The 20,213-nt window shown below is 54.5% G+C and overlaps 1 long non-coding RNA gene across 1 annotated transcript; it reads right to left on the bottom strand.

The window, feature by feature from the left end:
- Positions 1-2,561: 2,561 nt before the first annotated feature.
- Positions 2,562-19,566, bottom strand: LOC139036305 (uncharacterized). Its single transcript, XR_011489030.1, has 3 exons — positions 13,687-19,566; positions 11,785-13,504; positions 2,562-9,038 (listed from the first exon to the last, which is right to left on the bottom strand). It is a non-coding gene; the product is annotated as an uncharacterized lncRNA (long non-coding RNA).
- Positions 19,567-20,213: the final 647 nt, after the last annotated feature.

Here is a 20,213-nt window from a genome sequence, read left to right as displayed (position 1 = left end):
AGATTTCTGTTTTCAGCCAGGTTCGGGTTACGGCAACCTCATTATTATGCTTGAAAGGGGACTAGTAACGGCATCTCAGGTGGCACGCAGGCTCTGCCCGACTTCCCTTGATTACCTGGCCGAGCGAGGCTCAGTTTTCAACCACTTCCCCCGCAGAAGCAATCATCCGATCGCCCGCGCCTCTCTCTGCCTGCCATCAGCAGTTCTGATGGGTCAAGCATCGAATTAACCCTTTAGCTCTGATCCCCCCGCGAAAATACCACCCTTATTAAAAAGCAATTTACTTTTCAACCGCTGTCAGAGGGGCGACAGGCCTGTGCGCCGGCTGCCGGCTCTCCCGCTCCGTGGGCAGCCCTGGTTAGGCGAGTCCGTGTTCTTCCCACCAACACAGAGTAGCGCCCGAGCCGGCGTCTCCGCAGAGCCGCTCTGGCCTGGTCGTGCTCACCGTCTGGAGGAGGACGGCGCCAAACGCCTCTGGGTATTTCACACTCTGTTCAAACACAGTGAAGCCTGACAAAGGCTGGGTGGGCTATTAATTGCACTTTATGGAAAAACACTTCTACTGCAAAACGACTCAGCAGGCAAGATTTCCTGAGATTCATGGTTTTGTGGTGTTTGTGGTTTTGTGTGTTTGTGGTGTTTGTGGTTTTGTGGTGTTTGTGGTTTTGTGGTGTTTGTGATTTTGTGTGTGTGTGTTTGTGGTGTTTGTGTGTTTGTGTTTGCGGTGTTTGCGGTGTTTGTGGTGTTTGTGGTGTTGTGGTGGTGTTGTGGTGGTGTTGTGTCTGTGGGTTTGGCTGCCTTGCCACACTCGATCTGAGCTTCATACACACCGCTGTGCTTCAAACGGAAAACCAACAAGGACCGCCCGAAGCGCGCAGGGAGCTCTGCTGGAGGTCTCGAGGCAGCCTGGCTGGGGGTTTGGGGGGACGGATACACATGTATGTGGGGCTGAGTCCCTTCACTTTCCACTGGAAGCTACCACCACCTTGCTTGTTAATCGGCTATGCCCCAATACAAAATAAAAAGTTTTAGAAAAAAAAAAAAAAAAGGTCTGACCTGAAAACTAAATCGACAGACAAGGGCTTGGGGAGATGAACCACAATGTCCTTCACAATCTAGGGTGCACAGCCACCTGGAAACACACCTGTGAGTGGGGGCGGTCTAACCTGACACCCACCCACAGACAGTCAGCATCCAGAGTTTTTGCTTCTGTATCTCGTGCAGTTTGGTGTGGCCACGGCTGCTCGCCCTCGTTTCGTCAGCTTTCTGGGAAAGCGGGGGCTCCTCACCAGTGGTACCGAGTATCAGCGACTTATCTTTGTGGCCGCAGCTGAAGCCAGGGCGGGGTCCACCAGAGCCCCAGGAGGCCCCCAGCGGGAGCCCAGGTCTGCACCTGCTCCCCACAGAGCGCAGAGGGCTCCGCCCAGGCTCAGGGCTGTGTGGGTGACCTTGCACTTGACTCAAGGTCGCCTTCCGCTTATCTCCAAAGCTGGTGGAAGAGGCTGGCCGCCAGATGCAGTTCTGTGTTGCCCCGTTATCTTCCAGATGTTTGCACCACATTTGGGGGTCTCAGCAGTCAAGAGGGGAGGAGATGTCCTCTAACTCTGGGGAGCCCAGGAGGCTCACAACCTTCCTTACCCTAGCCGGGTGCCCTGGACTGTCTGCCCAGGCACTCAGAACCTGCTATTCAGGGGATCTTGCCAAGTATGAGCTTTCAGACCATCGCCTCCCAAGGGGCAGTGTCCCTGCTTCCCATCCCTACTCCCAAGGGCTGGCGCTCTCCAGGGCCCAGGGGTGCCCGCAAGGAGCTCGGACTGCAGCCACCCCGGGGCAGTGGTGCTTCTGCATGTGAACCACGTACCTTTATCGTCTCTGCATCTGCCCCAGGAAACCACGGCAAGCCACCTCTGCCAGCTGTGAGCCACCTTGAGCAGACAAACAAAGCAATCCTGTTTGTGAGCAGTCTGACACTGGAGCCAGGGACTGAGCTGCCCCCGCACCCCAGACTCACATGTTGAACTGAAGCCCTAACTCCCAGCAGGACAGGGTTTGGAGATGGGCCTCCAGGCGGCAATCAGGTTTGGATGAGGGTGAGGCCTTCACGATGGGATCAAGAAGGGATCCAGGATCTGTCTCCCTCTCTCTCCCACGTAAGGACAGATTCACCTGTGAACCAGGAAGCGGGCCCTCACAGGGACCCAAAGCTTGCACCTGCCAGACTCCAGAACGCGAAGCCCCACTGTTTAAGCCCCCAGGCTATGGGACCTTTCGGGTCAGCCCAGGACCACCGACACCCCTGGCGACACGCAGCTGGACGAGGCAGCCACCCTGACGCTCCTCTCTAGAGACACGGCACTTTACACATGGACATGGAAAGAGGAGAAAGCGTGTCTGTGTTCAGACAATTTAACTGTTTTGTGTATGGATCAGCGTCAACGTGAGGAGACGGAGGGTATCAGCCTGAGCTGTCGTTGCAGCGTATTTTCGGCAGTGGAATATTAATATGAAGTATGGAAGTGGGTGAGCTTATGCCAGGATGAGGTTATTAATAAGAACAATGCTCCACAGCTGCCTGGCGCTTTTATCCGAGAAGAGGTTTACAAAACCAAGCCCACAGGAAACAAATATTCACGACTCCCACCTGCACGCTGAAGGGAGGACGAACTCAGCTCCAGAGACGGGAGAAAAGCGGCAGCAGCTCATCAAGGTCATGCGTCAAGGTCACGGGAGAGCCAGGGGCGGCGTGGAGGGCCCACCGCGCGGCCCGCCGTGCTGCCCAGGCGAGACGCTCAAGCACGTCTTGAGTTAGCCGTCAGGAGCTGAGGCCTCCGGGGCAGCCCTGAGCGCCCTGCTCCTGCAGTTCCTCCAAGTGCTTCCAGATTCCAGAATGTTTTCCTTCTGGGCAGCGGTCATCTCCGTGTCCCCCCGTGGGGGGACAACAGGGGCAGGACTGGAGGGGACGCGCATGCCGAGCGCCACGGCCTCAGTTCACCACAACAGCACCCCCTGCGCAGGTGTGTGGGGACCCCATTTCCAGAAAGGCCAGCCCGGCGCCAAGCAGGGGGAATGATCTCCCCAGGATTCCACACTCAGGAGGGTCTGCTCAGTCAGGGGGACTAGAAAACAAAAGTCATTAAAACAAGTGAGAGAAATTCCAGCACGAGACTTGAGTGGATGGGCCCCATGATGGGATTCAGTGCAGCCCAGTCGCTCAGTCGTGTCCGACTCTCTAAGACCCCATGGACGGCAGCACGCCAGGCCTCCCTGTCCTTCACCATCTCCTGGAGCTTGATCAAACTCATGTCCATGGAGTCAGTGATGCCATCCAGCCATCTCATCCTCTGTCACCCCCTTCTCCTCCTGCCTTCACTCTTTCCCAGCATCAGGGTCTTTTCCAGTGAGTCAGTTCTTTGCATCAGGCAGCCACAGTATTGGAGTGATGGTATTAGAGCCTTTATAACGAGAGTAAGAGACGAGCGCTCTGCCTGCAGCCGCAGGCTCCTGCACCAGGAAAGGCCGTGAGGACCCGGCGAGAGGGCAGTGTCTGCCCTGAGGACAGGGGTCGCTGAGAACCAGACGCGCCACTTCGCGGGACTCGGCTGTATCCGGGGGTGAGGGCTGGCCTGGGCTCCTCTCCAACCACACACACTCACCAAGGGTCACTGTCACGAGACGGGTCTCAGCCCTCCTGCAGAGCGCAGAGCTTGATTTCTGATTGAGAAAGGGGTGAGGGAGAGCGAGCTGACGGTAAATGCACTTTCAGTAGCTTGACAGCCCACAGAATTCAATACCTTATACATTTTCATCCTGGGTTTTATCCTGTTCATGTTTTAACCAACAGAATGCAAAAGCACTGTCTGTCTGCAAGTCAGAAACCTGGAGAAGAGTCTGGATGCCTGAGAGATGCTGTCAGTCCATTTCTCTGATCTGGGTTATGGCCACAAACTGGCTCCAAGTCTCGCGGCTGGAGCCCAGGGCATCTACCATCTTAGAAAATAAAATAACATCATTGTCTGAGGTTCCTCTGCTCTGAACGAGGGCTCTCCAAGTCCAGACATTCACAGAACCCCTGGCTTCCAAGTTCTCATGCAGACGTGGGTTCCTTCCAGCACTTTCCACCCACTGGATACACAGTTTCACACTTAGGCAAGTTCAGGAGGTGAAGTTTGGGAAACATCAACTGTGTCATCAGACTCTTCTCGTTTGGCAGAGGGAACCCCCAGACTCCATCTTTCAACCTCTGGGGGGTCACGGAGCTCCGGGACAGACAGTGAAAGTGATTCTAAACCCGGCTTCTAGGAGGTGCTGCTCTGGGTGCAAATATTAGAACTATGCCGACCAAAGACACATCAGCTGTTACTGTGGGTGGATAACCAGAGGCTTCTTTATAAGAAAATTCAGTGCACAGAAATTCAGAGTTGCAATGTCTGAAGGCATGCAAGACAGAGGGAAAACACATCCTAAACCGGACTAAATAAAAAGCCAAATTCGTTGGCTCCCCTAAGCTAGGCTTCAGGCCCGAGTACTTCCGCAGCCAGCAGCATCAGGAGCTGAAGGGTGTTTGCTCTGACCTCGCTAAGTCAGCAGAGGTCTTCGTGCATTAACAAGGTGGAGGCAGCGGCTCCGTCTCCAGCATCCTCGTGGGGCTCAGGTCCAGTGGCATCAGGCTTCTCTCCTCCAGAAGCCACAGTCCCACGGCATCTCCTCAGCTGCGGTCAGGCAGGGTGCCCTCCGTGAGAGCGTGAGGATGCTCTGCCCTTCCTGGTGGATCCTGGGCTGTATCCTCCAGCACTGGAGCTGGGCCAGGACCACATGGACTGAGAAAGGGTCATTTCACTGAGCTCTCGCTACCAAAGGTACAGTTACCAGAGGAGGCCCATGGATGCTGCAGAACAAAGAGATGTATCCATTGCACTTCCCAAACAGATAAATTATGGGGTTACTGTTACTGCCACAGAGGAGGCTGTGCCAGACAAAAGGAGACTTTACAGCAGGCTTCACAGAAGCCTTCCTTCAGGCGGTTGTCTCCAAATGCAGCTCATCACTTGTTCAGTGATCAGTGATGCTTCAGCAGAAAGGCTGAGGAAAGGAACACTTAGAGCTGAATGTAAGAGCCGCTGTCAATTGGGAATCAATCAAGAAAGAAAGAAAACAAACTTGAAGAGGTAGGTTAGTGAGCTGGAAAATGGGATCTGATTTACATAAAACTTCTCACAGACAGGCCTGTGCGGGAAGAAGGCGCTCGCTGCTGAGGAGAGCTGCACTTGGAGAGGAATACGGTTCAGGACTGTCCTGGTTCCCCCGAGGGAGCAGAGCCGTGCGCGGTTCAGGAGCCCTGAAGGCTTTCTCTCCCGGCACCACTCGGTCTTTGACCTTGAGCCAGCCAGCCAACCACCTAGGTGACAGCCGCCTACCTGCTTAGGACACCTGTTCATTAGGGACTTCCTGGGGCGCCCGGGAACTCCGAGACAGTTCTGGGGGTTGGTTCTTGTGTTGGCCGTTATGATCCACACCAGGAACGCGGGCCGGACTTGCAGTTCAGAACGTTCTAATTACTGACTGGCCACTGACTGCCGTAAAGGCTCCCGTTAGCACTTGGAGGTCATGCAGGTTGGTGTGTGTTTGTCTGCAGACGTTTCAGTCTCATTAAAACGGAAACGACTCTCGTGCTGCTCTGTCGTCGTTGCTCAGCTGCTCACCCGTGTAGGACTCCTCGACCCCGCGGACGGAGCACACCAGGCTGCTCTGTCCTCCACTGTCTCCTGGTGTCTGCTCAGACTCATGTCCATCGAGTCAGTGATGCCATCCAACCATCTCATCCTCTGTCACCTCCTTCTCCTCCTGCCCTCAGTCTTTCCCTGCATCAGGGTCTTTTCTAGTGAGTCAACTCTTCGCATCAAGGTGGCCAAAGTATTGGAGTTTCAGCTTCAGTCCTTCCAATGAATAGTCAGGACTGATCTCCTTTAGGATTGACTGGTTTGATCTCCTTGCAGTCCGAGGGGCTCTCAAGAGTCTTCTCCAACACCACAGTTCAAAAACATCAGTTCTTCAGTACTCAGCCTTCTTTATGGTCATTTATTTTTGTCATAGTTTATAATCAGTCACCATTGTTTGACATATCCAGCTCATCTTAAAAACTGTGACTTTCATTATTACATATTTTCATCTGATTTCAAGCCATTAGTCCTAAATTCTTCATTGTCTGATAGTAGCATCACCACATCTTTCTGTTTGCATCTGCTAACATCTGTTTGCTTGCCCCTGTTTTCAACTTTACCGTTCTGTTGGAAGGGTTTTTTGAAATAACATATACCTGTTTTTTAAGACACAGTCTGACAACCTCTGATTTTAATAGAGCAATTTATCTCATTCACCTTTAGTATAATAATGAATTATACTATACTGTTTATATATGAATTATACTGCTTATCTTATTCCTCTATCTTAATTTATGATCCTTGTTTGTTATAATTTGTCTTTTCCTTTTCCTCATTTTGGATGGTTTGATTTCATTAATGTTCATTCCCCTTTTTTCTTTTAATTATGTGTTTCTGAGCTTCTCTGTTGAGCTGGTAACTATTCATCAATTCCTCACACTCAGAATTCACACACATTTTTCAATTGTTGGAAGAAAACCAGAAAGCAGAATGCTCTATTTCTCCCTTCACACAAAACAAATAAGATTGAAAAGAGCTGGAATCTTCTACTCTGTTCTCTCCTTTTACTCCTAGTTTTTGCTGAGACAGTTTAGCATTTTCATGGCAAAAATATTAGATTTTCCTTGGACACCAACTTTTTCTCTCTTAAAACAATACTTTTCACTCTCTACTACAAATGTTCGACCTTTATTAATATTACTTTGGGATCAGCTCTACCGGAAGCAAAGTTCATCTCTGTCCAATGTTCCTTCTCTATTTACCTTCTCTTTTCTTGAAGTTGCAATGAGTTCAAGATTGAACTCATTTGTTTATCTTGAAATTTCACTCTGCTTTTCACTTGAATTTCACTTTGAATCCCAAAGCGCTCACTGCCACTGTCCCCCTGTCATCCTCACGACCCTGTGTATCTGGGACAGCAGACGTTGTCAGCACCCCCGTTTTACGCTGAAAAACCCGAAGCACAGTCACCCCTTGATGCCACGAGCCCTCACCCCCCCTCCAAACACTTTGCTAAAAAGGAGTTTCTCAGTTTGCCAAAAGGAGTCTCTGACGGCATCTGTATATTAAGGATAAATGCCAGGATCTCAACAAATAACTTTTAAATTAAAAGAGGCTGCTTTCCCAAAAGGAATATCTAGGAAAACTGAGATGAGTAATTGCGTTTAACAAAGCTTGTGTAAGAGAGACAAAATAGGACTTTAATTTTCTTCAAAATCGCTTATTTCCCTGCATCGAAGTTTTTATTGCTTCTTCAGAAGAAAGAATTGCTTTGTCCGGACGGTATTTCTTCACACTACTAGAGGCCAGGGAGTGGACGAGGTGAGCGGGCAAGAGGTGGGTAGGGTGAGGTGAGTATGGGCTGGGGTGAAGAGGTCTCTGGGCCCCCCCAAGTCTCTGCTCTGCCCAACAGGCAGCGACGTGCTGTGGTCTTACTTCACCCTTCATTCACTCACCCTCTCGGTAGAGTCTCGGACCTGGGCTAGGGAGCCGGAGTTCAGGGACATCCTCGCCAAGGAGAAGCTCTCAGCCCGGCAGTAAGGGACGGGACCCGGAAGTCCAGGACCCGTGACCCGGAAGTCCAGGACCCGCGACCCGGAAGTCCAGGACCCGCGACCCAGAAGTCCAGGACCGGTCGGGCCACACCTGCTCTGAGGTCGCGGAACACAGTCTCCCCACCTCAGTCCGCCCCCCGCCAAACCCCCGACAGCAGCAGGGGCCCGAACCCCGCCCCTGGAAGCCGTGCCAGCTGGGGGCAGGTCACCGGCGGCCTTTGTCCAGGCTGGTTTTGCACATTTGCCCTTAAAGAATGGTTCTGAAACGTGTGTGCAAATCTGGGTGGGGACATCAAGCAGGAGACGCGTCAGGCCCAGTCCACACCGCCTTCCCGGGGGCACGGGAGCTGCCCTGCCCCGCGCCCAGTGCCCCCACCATCGTCTCTGCTTCTGGGGTCTCCAGGGAGAGCTGCGCGCCGGGAGGTGCTTCTGCCCAGTCCCATCAGCCTCCGACTCCCTTCCCTTGCTGGAACCAGCCTGCCCTGGCCCTGTGACTTCCGGGGTGTCGTCCCCTCACACACACAGCAGAGTCTAAATGCCACGTTCTCGCCTGTCCTCGGCTTTGCCTCTTTCTGCTGCTGTTTCCTCGCCTTTACACTGGAGGAGCCACACCCTGAGAACCTCTGCTTAGGTCAGTGCCCTCACGCGACCGTGAAGCAGCCCCCAGAGAGAAGGGCACCGCACCCTCAGCGACGCACGCCTCTTGATCCTTTGTCAGTCTTGCCAAACCCGTCTCGTTCTGGAACTTTCTGGAGCAGCACTGGGGCACCACTCCAAGGACTGCCTGAGCATGCCCTGCGTTCTCTTGCCTGCTCTCGGAGTCTGTCCACACCCAGGGACGGAGAAGGGTGCTTGCTCTTCCTCCAAAACCCATGCCGAGCCCATGGCTTCCTCAGACCAGTCAGAAGAAACACCGATTTCATTGATTCAGCACTTTGAAAGAAAAACCCGCCAGATTTCTCCTCACCTTTCTGAGTCTCCAGAAAGTCCCAAGCCTGGTCACTGCACTACTGCCCTCTAGACTGTTCACTATTAGTTTCTATTTTAAAAGTGTTGCTTTCTTGGATCTCCAGAGACCAGGTAAACACAGTGAACATTCTCAGACTCGGCCTTGGCTCCATCCTTGTTGCTTGGGAAAGCCAAGGAGGTTTGTGTCCACTTCGGTTTTCAGGCCCTGCACGGAACAGTCTCATCAGTTTGAAGCATGCAGTCCAGGCAGCCTGGCTTCATGAGACATCTGAGCACAGTCACCTCGTGGCTTCGTGGCTGTGAACACCCGTGTTCATGGTGGGGCCGTCACTGCCTCTCCTGCCAGCCTGGCTCCTTCCTGCCAAGCCCCAAGAATATTTATTCCTGTGGCGGGAATGCTAAGAGGTCACTGACTTTTCACCTTAAAAAAAAAACTGAGTTTCCATGGTAACAAACACACGATGTCCCAGACAGTTCGCAGTTCAAAACAAAACCCAAGCAAAACCAGCCTGAAGGGCAGGCACTGCTCAAACTTTGCCAGAAAGATGCACCCCACAACCCAACCACTGTCTACAGAAGTTCAGCAACCGGCCAGTACCTGCAGCTTGGCTTTGCTGAAACACTGGAAATTAACATTTCAGTGCCAAGCTTTCCACTCCATGGCAGGTGACTTTCCAATAACGAGCAAGGAGGGAGTCGTTGGCTGATGGGACATGAAGGAAACGATCGTGGGGCCCAGCCTGCAGACCCTGAAGACACCCGCCTCCCCTCAAGCCCAGGTCTGTTAGGGAAGGATGTTGCATACAAGGCTCCCATCTTGAGTTGCTTTTGTTTGTGCTGGTTAATTATGCTGCTAGGGCCAAATGAAACACACGTTTCACAGACTCCCCTTTCTCACCGAGGAGGGGAAAAGGGATCTATTTGCAGGAGTTATATTTTTTTTTCAGGCACTTTACGGAGACACCCCAGCCCCCCTTGGCTGCTGACTGTAAAATAAGAAAACTATTACCCAGCTGGGGTGACAATAGTCTCCCACAGTGCCTTTCTGCTCAGCCCGCAGCTGCAGGGAAAGTGGAAACTCAGCAGCGGGGTAACATTCTTTCCCTGCAGCCTGTTTCTATGGGCAAGGAGCCCTCCCACTGATCCAATGTATTTTCTATGCAAAACTGCAGAAGAAGTGACATTTTAAAAGTTTTGACCTTTGTGTTTCTCTTGCGTGAACCGAGGCATACATTTTTTAAACCTTCTGACAGGATGTCTGTTAGAAACGGCAATAGCCATTACAGTAATAATAAAATGTTTCAAAATTTGAAAATTCTATATTGAACATAATGCACAGATAACCTTTGTCTGGAGAATGATAGTGATGTGGGTCTTGGAACCACTTCTTTATTGTTCCAGGAAAACAGATTATGACAGATTTCAGACATATTTAGGAAACAATATCCCTGGACACGGTGTTTTCATTTGCTAATTTGAGACTTTTGAGATTTTTTTTTTTCCCCCTAAAAAGGACTTGGAAGAGTTTTGCTTTTATCCCATAGGGTGTTTCCACTTAATACTAACATTCATGTTATTTGTTCAGAAAAACTATTCTTTCCATAACAAACATATTATTTAAAAAATTTAGTTTTGTACATCAGTATATTTAGGATTGAGGGGAGAAAAGTTTAACTCTTACTTGAATCTAAAACTTCTCCATTAATAAAGGACCAAATGCCGGGGAGAACTTTCTTCAAAAGACCTTCCAATTAGCAAGGGACATGAATGGGGAGACGAAAAGCTCAAATACAAAAATATAAAGAAAGAAAATGAGGGCAAATGAGATGTTGAATTACTTGCAACAAAAGATGGGTGAGTGGGGACGGATTCTCTAGTGAAAGGATTACGTGGCTTTCCGTCCGGACCAGACCCCCAGTGGCCAGGTGAAGACCCATCGGACAGGGCTGTGCCAGGCTGCTCGGGGCCCTAATTTGTCCTCTGATCCACTGCAGCTTTTCTTCTCAAGGCTGGAAGGTTTTCGGGGTAAATGGGAGTTTGGAAAAGCACGTGCTGCCCCCTCCCTGGCTGCTGGAAGCCGACAAGCTGAACGTGACTGGCCGCTCCCAGGAGGGGCCACCTTCTAACTTCTCCGTGAGGCTTTGGAAAGCCAGCACTGAGTTTCAATCTAGTTTCTCCCTCTGTTTCCTGCTCGGGGCTGATCTCTTAACTTTTCAGTCTCTCCTCCTCAAACATGGAGCCAACAACAATCACATCACGCAGCTGGTCCCTGGCTAGGAACTGCTAATTTAATTTCCACGATGTACTTTGAGGTGGGAGCATTTTCTTTAACTCACCAAGTGGTCAAAATCCTGCAGATAACGAGTGTGCTTTAATTTTAAAACTTCAAATCGTCTCTATGGCACTGAAAGCATTTAACTCAAACTCACCTAATTAAAAAAGAAGAATCAAGCGGGGGGCCAAGGAATTTATAAAAATGGTACCTGATGCCTGAGAGAACGCTTCTTAAGGTATGAAGCATGTTAGAGCTATGCTGACGTGTTCTTAACCCATTGGTACTGTTTAGAAGTTCAGAACATGGGATTGTATGGCTAGAAATGCTAAATTCTTCTAGTCCAAATCCTCTGTCTTTCAGATATAGAAACCAAGGCTCAGAGAGCTTCAGTGACTCACCCAAAGCCACTGAGACTGAGCAGGGGTAAAACCGGCAGCCCACCTCCTTACCCAGCCCACTGGGAAGTCCCCCCCCCTTCCTCCTCCCTCCTCCCCCTCCTCCCCATCCCACCCCTCCCCCCTCTTCCTTCCCTCCCCCTCCTCCCTCCTCCCCTTCCCCTCCCTCTCCCCTCCCTGCCCCCTCCTCCCTCCTCCCCACCCCTTCCCCCTCTTCCTTCCCTCCTCCCCCTCCCTCCCCCTTCCTCTCCCCCTCCTCCCTCTCCTTTACCACCCCTTTTCCCCTCTTACCTCCCCCCCAAAATGCTATTATTTTGATAAAACTTGAATCACAGCTATGACTTCAGCCCGCACTGGACCCTGTGCTCATGCCCACCCTCTGAGCCCCTGCCAACCTTAGCCCATTCATCTTGACCACAGCCCCTGGCGCTCACCTCTCCTTCCAAGAGTGCACCCGCAGAAGAGTGCCCGCCGGGAAGGACCTCCTGCAGGGCGCCGCCCTGCGCAGGCTTCGGAGAAGGTTCAGGGCCTCGCTCCTGGCTTCTTGGCACCAGCTCCTGGCTTCTTAGCACCAGCAGCCGGGACTGGCCTCCCAGCGACGGTTGTGCAATCAGATCGCGGGAGCCAGTTCCTCGATGCTTCTGTCACGCTGTAAAGACAAACTTGAAACATACGATTTCTTGAATTGCTCAGTCTCTCCTGTTAGCACGTGGATGAAAAAGGACAGAAATGATGGTGATTAGCCCAGTCAGTCTCTCCATCGAGGCCACAAGGCGACTCCTGGCTGCCCCGATGCGGTGACCAGGGTCACCTGAGGATGGGGCTTTGGGCTGCGAGGTCTGACCCTCGCTGCCCAGCAGAGGCCGTGGGATGGGTGAGGGGCTCCGGGCAGGCGGGCAGGCGGTGGGTGGGCAGCCCCTAGTTCTGGCTGGTCTAGAAGGGAAGAAGGAGCCAAGCAGATGGAAATATGCACAACACCCGAAGGACTTTTCAGACCTGACCAGGAGGCAACCCTTCAGAGCCGGGATGCTCTGGGCACCAGCAGGGGTTGACGGGTTCCCCAGGCTGATGATTCTAGGGTCCTCTAGGGTCCTCGGCCATCTCTACACGTCTTCTCATGGGTGGGGGCGGCCTTTATACCCCCAGGGAGGTGCACGCACAACAAAACTCCTCTTATCTCCGGGAGGAGATTTAGGAAAAGACAAAGAGGATTCGCGTTGTCCTCAAGAAGGAAAACAGATGGTCAGTATTTTCTTAAGGAATTATTTCAAAAACTCTTATCTGACTTGTGAATGGTTGTAAGTCCCAGGCACGCACACTAGGAAAGATGAGCTCTGCCTTGGGATCACGCTTTTATCTTTTAAGGCGAGGGTAATTATTAAACTCCTGGTTTTCTAAATTCGTTCACGGCTGCCTTCTCAGAGAAATGTTGGTCATGCAGCGCGGGCAGGCCAGACCCAACCCAAAGTGAAACACGAGCCCTTGTCTTCGGGTTTGTGGACAGGCATCCTTAGGAAGCAGGTGGGAGACACAGGGACCAAAGCCCCCACCCGGGCCCCTCGCACCGACTCACCAAAAGTGGCCTCGGGGGTGTTTCTGGTCCTGACAGGTGGCATCTGCTTCCCGCAACGTTTGGATCTCTGAACACAAGCCCGTGGTCTCAACATCAAAGCACAAGTAAGTTAAACCCAGACTGGGCCCTTTTCTATTCATATCCTGGAAAGAACTGCCTCCAGATTTTAGAAAGAATTATAAGGGAGAAAAGTGAAGAAATAGCATTGACTAGACATGCAGGCTGCATTAAAATCCCAATTTTTCTTTTCTGTGTTATTTTTAAGTAAGCCTCAGTTTTATCAACTGTAAAATGGCCATAATAATAGTATTTTCATCCCAGGTAGGGCTGGTCTCGAATAATGCCTGTGTAACACAAAGCATAGTATAATTTTTATTATGCAAATTGTCCACACAAGAAAAAGATTGCCTAAAATAGCTCTTTAAGACAAGAAAAGGACTCCCTATGGAGAAAATGAAAACAAGCATACTTTTCTGCAGTGGACTGTCTTCTGGAGGAAGAGGAGGCCCTGTTCACACCCTCCATCGGGCTGAAGCATCATATTTGTAGAGCAGCCTTAGGGCCGAGAGTGGTTGGTCCACCTGGGGAGAAGCCAGCACAGCAGGTTTCAGGGTCAACGCACGGAAGGTGCCCAAAGGTTGAGTGCCCTTTACCCTTAAAGTGTGTTCACCATTCCCGTGCTGGCCACCAACATGCCTGCAGGACACAAAGGGCCAGGCGTGCATGCTGAGGGCGGCTGGTTCCAACCATTGGTCCCACTCACCAAACTGGGGAAAGCTCTATTGCAGCTGGAGTCAGGGATCTGGCCGGTGGGCTGATGGTTATCCCAGCACAGGGTTAAACGCTGCAAACTTGTAAGATGCGCTCTAATCAGACTTCATGAGTCCCTAGCTCAGAGGGTAGAGAGCGGTCTCCCAGGAGTAGAGCTCAGACGTGACCGTGGGCTCCGACGCTGCCCACTGACGGCGCAGCAGCCTGGCCGGTTCCATGTCTCCCCCAGGCGGGCCTCCCAGGCTGTGTGTGTGTGTGTGTGGGTGCATGCGTGCGTGCGTGTCTCTCCCTTTCCCAACGCTGGGCTCTGCTGCGCCGAGGTCGGCTTTTCTTCCTCCAGGTAGGTTCCCGTTCTCTAAAGCTTCTCCCCCAGGGGTGGTACATCCTACCTCAGGGACAGTGACAACTGGCTGCCAACGTCATCGAGGCCCCCGGATGTGAACCCCCTCTCTCCCCACCAACACTGTGCTGCTGGCACTGTTGGTGCCCCCATCCCCGCTTTATAAACGGGGAGTCCGAGGCTTAGAGAGCAAGCGTGCGCACACGCGTGCTAAGTCGCTTCAGTCGTGTCCGGCTCTCTGCCACCCCGTAGACTGTGGCCGGCCAGGCGCTTCTGTCCATGGGATTCTCCAGGCAGGAATACTGGAGTGGGTGGCTATTTTCTCCTCCAGGGGATTTTCCTGACCCAGGGACTGAACCAGCGTCTCTTACGTCCCCTGCATTGGCAGGCAGACTCTTTGCCACCAGCGCCACCTGGGAAGCCTTTGGGGAACGGGCCGTGCTCCGCTCCGTCACTCAGTCATCTGTTTGCAATGCGGCCCCCTGCACTGTAGCCCACCAGGCTCCGCTGTCCTTGAGATTCTCCAGGCAGGAGTACTGGAGTGGGTTGCCACGTCCTCCTCCAGGGGATCTTCCCGACCCAGGGATCAAACCAGCATCTCCATCATCTCCTGCACTACAGGCAGGGTCTTTACCACTGAGCTGCCAGGGAAGCCTGGGGAACAAGCCTGTCTCCTGAACAGAGACTCTGGAGGAGAGCTTGAGCCCCGGCACTTGTGGTCTCTCCAGCCTCGAGGGTGGGGCCAGGATGCCCCTGCCTTCACTCACCGGGTCTGCAGCACGGCCACTAGAACCACATGCAAAATCCACCTTAGGACAAGTCCGAGTGTCCGCTGTGAAACCCCACGGATCCAAAACCTCACAGGCGTAAGTAACGCCTGAGAGGTCCGCCAAGTTCATCCAGGAGGAGAAGGCTCTCTGAGCTGCCAGGTGAAGCGGGAGCTGTTTGCAGAATTATTGGAAAGTAGTCGTCTAAGGAAGAGCATTTACTGAGGATCTAAATCTCTGGGTTTTCTCTGTGTTGCTGTATGTCATCTCTCAGGCAAATAAGAATGTTAACAAGTCCACACCAGAACCATTTGAAAACGGCTCTGTTTTTACATGTTACAGTGTCTGACCTCCATCAGTAAACAGCTAAATGTCAGGGGTCCGTCTGTTCATTCGTGGAACCCTTCTTCTATCCTTGTGGATTTACTCACGTTAATAATCAGTTAATGAGCTCAGCAAACATTTCTGGAGTGTTCGACAGAAGATATTAGCAGTTTTGCTGGGTCCTCCGGCCACAGCAGCCCATAACACGGAACTCCTATCTGGTTCATCTTTCTGGCCTGTTTATATATTTCTCCGCGAGCTCTGATGGTCCGATAAGAAATTCATTCTTGTCTCTCTTCCTTTCGGTTTATGCCTTCCTCTCCAGTCCACGGAGAACTTTATTAAAATAGCTTAACTCTATTACCCCAGAAGCACAAGGTGTTAATTTAAAAGTGGAGTAGTGTTTGGCTCCCGAAAGTCACAGGTTCACCAGATCCAGACTCAGAAAGCCCACCCCGCTGTGCCCCACCCCCCAGTCTTGTTCTATTAACAGATACCCAGAGCATCAGCCCCAGGGATGGACCGCCTCCCGCCAGAGGCTCACTTTGGAAATGGTCATCAAATCTGTCCTCTCGGGACAGTCCCTGTGAGGTTACCGGTGACGGGACAGGGGGAGGGGGCCCTGGGTCCTACATCAGCGTGAAGGACAGGGGGAAGGGGCCATGGGGTCCTGTGCCAGTGTGAAGGGCAGGGGGAGGGGGCCAGTGCTGAGAAGGAGTGGGAACAGCAGCTGCGGAGGGGCCCCCCGCCCCCGGCCGAGCCGACAGGTCCATGCTGAGTGCCCCCAGCATGCAGGCCCCCGCCCACCCTGGCAGGGTGGGCACTGGGGGTTCCCGGGCCTCACGGCAGGCTGCCACGCGCCCCCGAACCACCTGCTGGACGTGAGCTCCTGGGGAGGCGCCCGTGAGATCCTCCACCGCAGGCTTTGGGGAGTAGGGAGGTTTCCGTTTCTCTCTTCTTTTTCCCATTTTCTGTGGTCTGTCTTCACCATGACCTCCGCCCTGCTGTGAAGGGGTCTGTGCTGGGCTGGGTGTGGGGGCGCGGCCGGGAACCAGGGGAGGGGCTGTTTACAGAGACGCTTGTGCTGGAGCACCGCCGCTGTGTCTGTATCGTAACTCACGCCAGGCCCTGAACCAGAGGGGCCTGCGCTCCAGGTGGGGGCCTGGGGCGGGGGGAGGCGCCGCTCTGACCACACGCCTCTCTCCTCCCCACGGCAGGTGGGCCAGAGTGGAGGACAAGGCCCGATGCAGGCCCAGCTCTATGGAGGACCTTTAAGAATAAAAGGATTCCAGCCACCCGGCTGCCTCAGGGGCGAGGACACTGGGAGGAGCCCAGCTCCCTTCTGCAGTGGCTTGGGGTCCTTCGGGCCGTGTGTGTCCTGGAAGGGGACCGCAGCCTGGCAGGACACAGAGGCTCTGTTAGGGGCTCGGGGCTGCAGTGCAGCGCTTGCTCCCCGGAGCCGCTCGGCCCCACCCCTGGGGTGATGCCCACCCTCGGGTACCATCAGGAGAGTCCAGTCCAGGAACACACACAGAGCCTCTCAGCCTGGAGCGAGGTGTCCCTGACCTGTCACCCATGACCCTGGCAGGGAGCAACCAGGAAGCCTGCCTGGAGGAGGGGCCCCTGGCTAAGCTGGAAGGATGCTGGGCTGTGAGGAGGCGGGAGGACCTCCCGGCCAGGGGGATGGAGCCGGTGGGGGAGGGCGCAGGGTCCTGGTGGGTGGGACGGAGGTGCCGGGAGGGGCTCAGCGGTGGGCTGTGCGCGGCGCTGGTGATGGGTGAGGACAGAGCCGCTTGGGCTTTGTTCTGGGTGAGGAGGGTGATGAGCAGCCTGGCAGCTGGACGATGATGGAGAGGCAGGGAGGCCCTGAAGAAGCCCAGGAAAGCAGCAAAATCAGCTGGGATTGGAGAGGAGAGAGGAAGGAGTCGGGGTTTCCCCTGCATTCCTGGGGAGAGAACTCATGAATGCGCTCAGGGTCAATGGAAGGAGTGTGTCTTTCCAGAAAAACTGAGTGACTGATAGCTCTATTTTCAGCCGCAGGACAAGGCGAACATCTCCTGTCTTGTTCTACTCGCTTAGTCAGATGCTGTTAGAATTCGATCCCTGCAGCTGCCGCGATGGAAGCTCCGCAGACCAGGCGCTAAAGCAATGGAAACCCCGTCTCCCCGCCTGGAGGTCAGGGGCTGAGAGCAAGGCCCGCAGACTGACCCACCCCGCGCCTCCCCGCCTCGCGGGTCCCTGGCTCGTGAACACTCCACTCCCAGCTCCGCCTGTGTCTTCACATGCTGCCCCCCGTGTGTGCATCTGCATCCAAACCCCTCCTTCTGGGAGGGCCACCTGCCTCATGGGGTCACAGCCACCTGCCCGTGATGCCCTCTTAACAAGCTCCATCTGCAATGTGTGCTCAATCGCTCAGTCATGTCTGACTGTGCAACCCCATGGGCTGTATGTAGCCCGCCAGGCTCCTCTATCCACGGGATTCTCCAGGCAGGAATACTGGAGTGGTTGCCATGCCCTCCTCCGGGGACCTTCCCCACCCAGGGACAGAACCCCCGTCTCCTGCACTGCAGGCAGATTCTTTACCTCTGAGCCACCTGGGCAGCCCCATCTGCAACAAGCTCATCCCGGGATAAGGTCTCATCTCAGGAACCGAGGATGTCAGCGTGTCTTTCGAGGAGCACATAATTCAACCCGCTATCATTGTGCTTTTAGGGGCTAAACGTTTTCATTACATAAAAGCCAGTTTTTATTACTTAAAAGTTTCTAGTTCCCCTACAATCGTGAGCTCAGAGGGGATATATTTTGCAAATCCTGCTCCAAATATCAACCAGAGGAAGCCACCAAGTCATGAAAAGATGCTTATCTCCTCCGCCAGCCTGGATTGGCCAATGTCTTAGGCACTGCTGGATGTCTGGGGTTCAAGCTGTGGGTTGGATGGCTTCCCGGATGGATGGACAATGTGGGACCACCCAGACAGACCGCCTGGCCTCCTCACCCGGGATGGACTGCCAGGGAGGCTCCCCAGCCAGCAGCCCCAGCAAAGGGTGTGGGGAAGGGGCAGAGGCTGGCCAGGCCTAAAGAGAGCACCACAGACCTAGCCCTGGACGAACGGGCGCCCCAGGCTGGCTGTTCCATCGGGACATGCAGGGACACGGTGCCCCTGCCCTCCTGCCTCTCTCTACTTTTGGTGCCTCTCCACTGAGTTTGTTCAAGGTCAGAGGTCGCTGTGGTCCTCAGGCCAGGGTGAATGAGGGGAACAGCATGTCCTTGTGTCCATGTGCAAGGCTGGCCACGGGGGTGCACGCGGGGAACGTGGCAGCCAAGGGTCCCGCTGTCCACACTTGCAGGGGGCGAAGCTGGTGATTAGCTGACCGCCGGGTCAGCCCCGTCATCTCCCCGAGCGCGTGACCATCACGTTCGGATGAGACTTCAGTCCAGGGTGACGCAGCACACCCTTCCGGAGCACAGCACCCCAAAATCATGGTGGGGCAAGATGCAACGTGAGCAATTAACCAAGAGAAACTATCCGGGGAGCTACCGGGGAGATCGTTAGAGTGGAAAAACAAGCAGGATAATTACACAAAATGCCTCCACCAACTCAGAGGAAGCGCGGGGCTCAGAATGGCTGGTAGCAGCTGGATCGCACCCTCTGATCACGGCAATCGGATGTTTCGAGGAACATGTTTTCTGTAAGAGGCAAGTGTATTTTGGTCTTCTGGGAGGTGAGTGTGCCAGGGGCCTCACAGGGGCAGGGAAAGCTTCCTCACTGAAGACAAACCCCGAGCCTTGACTCAGAGTCGGGACGGGAGGAGGGTTTCGGTCACGGCCATCCGTGTGGTTTCTGAGCACAGGAGGCCGGGTGCTCTCACATGGGTGGCAGCCAAAGGCAGGCAGTGGGTGGGCTGGAGAACACCTCCTGTCTGGCTTGGTTTGGGGTCGTTCCCACCCCCCAGCAACTCCACAGCCCAAGTCTTGAGCAAAGCGCTGCCGCTACCTGGACTCACAATATGCAACTTCCCAGCCCTCAAGGGGTCTTCAGACCAGAACGAGTGGTGAACAGGAGCCCAAATAAACCCAGCACAGGCTCAAGCCAGCAGCAAACGCTGATCCTGGGCGGGCAATGATGGGACCAGGAAGCAAAGAACTCTTTTTTCTCGTCTGAATTTGTAATTCAACCTGGGTTTCCCGGGTGACTCAGTGGTAAAGAGCCCACCTGCTAATGCAGAGCTGTGGGTTTGATCCCTTGGCCAGGAAGGCCCCCCAGGCCACGGAGCAGGGAAGCCAGGAAGGCCCCCCAGGCCACGGAGCAGGGAAGCCAGGAAGGTCCCCCAGGCCACGGAGCAGGGAAGCCAGGAAGGTCCCCCAGGCCACGGAGCAGGGAAGCCCGTGAACCACAAACACTGAGCCAGCGCTCTAGAGCCCAGGAACCACAGCTGCTGAAGCCCACGGGCCCCAGAGCCCGCGCCCCCAGCAGAGGAGCCTCCGCAGTGAGGAGCCCGCGGGCCCAGAGCCCAGAGGAGCCTCCGCAGTGAGGAGCCCGCGGGCCCAGAGCCCAGAGGAGCCAGGGGAGTGAGGAGCCCGCGGGCCCAGAGCCCAGAGGAGCCAGGGGAGTGAGGAGCCCGCGGGCCCAGAGCCCAGAGGAGCCAGGGGAGTGAGGAGCCCACGGGATCAGAGCCCAGAGGAGCCACCGCGGTGAGGAGCCCACGGGCCCAGAGCCCAGAGGAGCCAGTGCGGTGAGGAGCCCGCGGGCCCAGAGCCCAGAGGAGCCTCCGCAGTGAGGAGCCCGCGGGCCCAGAGCCCAGAGGAGCCAGGGGAGTGAGGAGCCCACGGGCCCAGAGCCCAGAGGAGCCACCACGGTGAGGAGCCCGCGGGCCCAGAGCCCAGAGGAGCCAGTGCGGTGAGGAGCCCGCGGGCCCAGAGCCCAGAGGAGCCAGGGGAGTGAGGAGCCCGCGGGCCCAGAGCCCAGAGGAGCCAGGGGAGTGAGGAGCCCGCGGGCCCAGAGCCCAGAGGAGCCAGGGGAGTGAGGAGCCCACGGGCCCAGAGCCCAGAGGAGCCAGGGGAGTGAGGAGCCCACGGGCCCAGAGCCCA

The sequence above is a fragment of the Odocoileus virginianus genome, chromosome 8 (genome assembly GCF_023699985.2).
Source record: "Odocoileus virginianus isolate 20LAN1187 ecotype Illinois chromosome 8, Ovbor_1.2, whole genome shotgun sequence".
Classification (NCBI taxonomy): Eukaryota; Metazoa; Chordata; class Mammalia; order Artiodactyla; family Cervidae; genus Odocoileus; species Odocoileus virginianus.
Note: the sequence above shows the minus strand (reverse complement) of the source record. Positions and strands in the feature narration are given on the sequence as shown.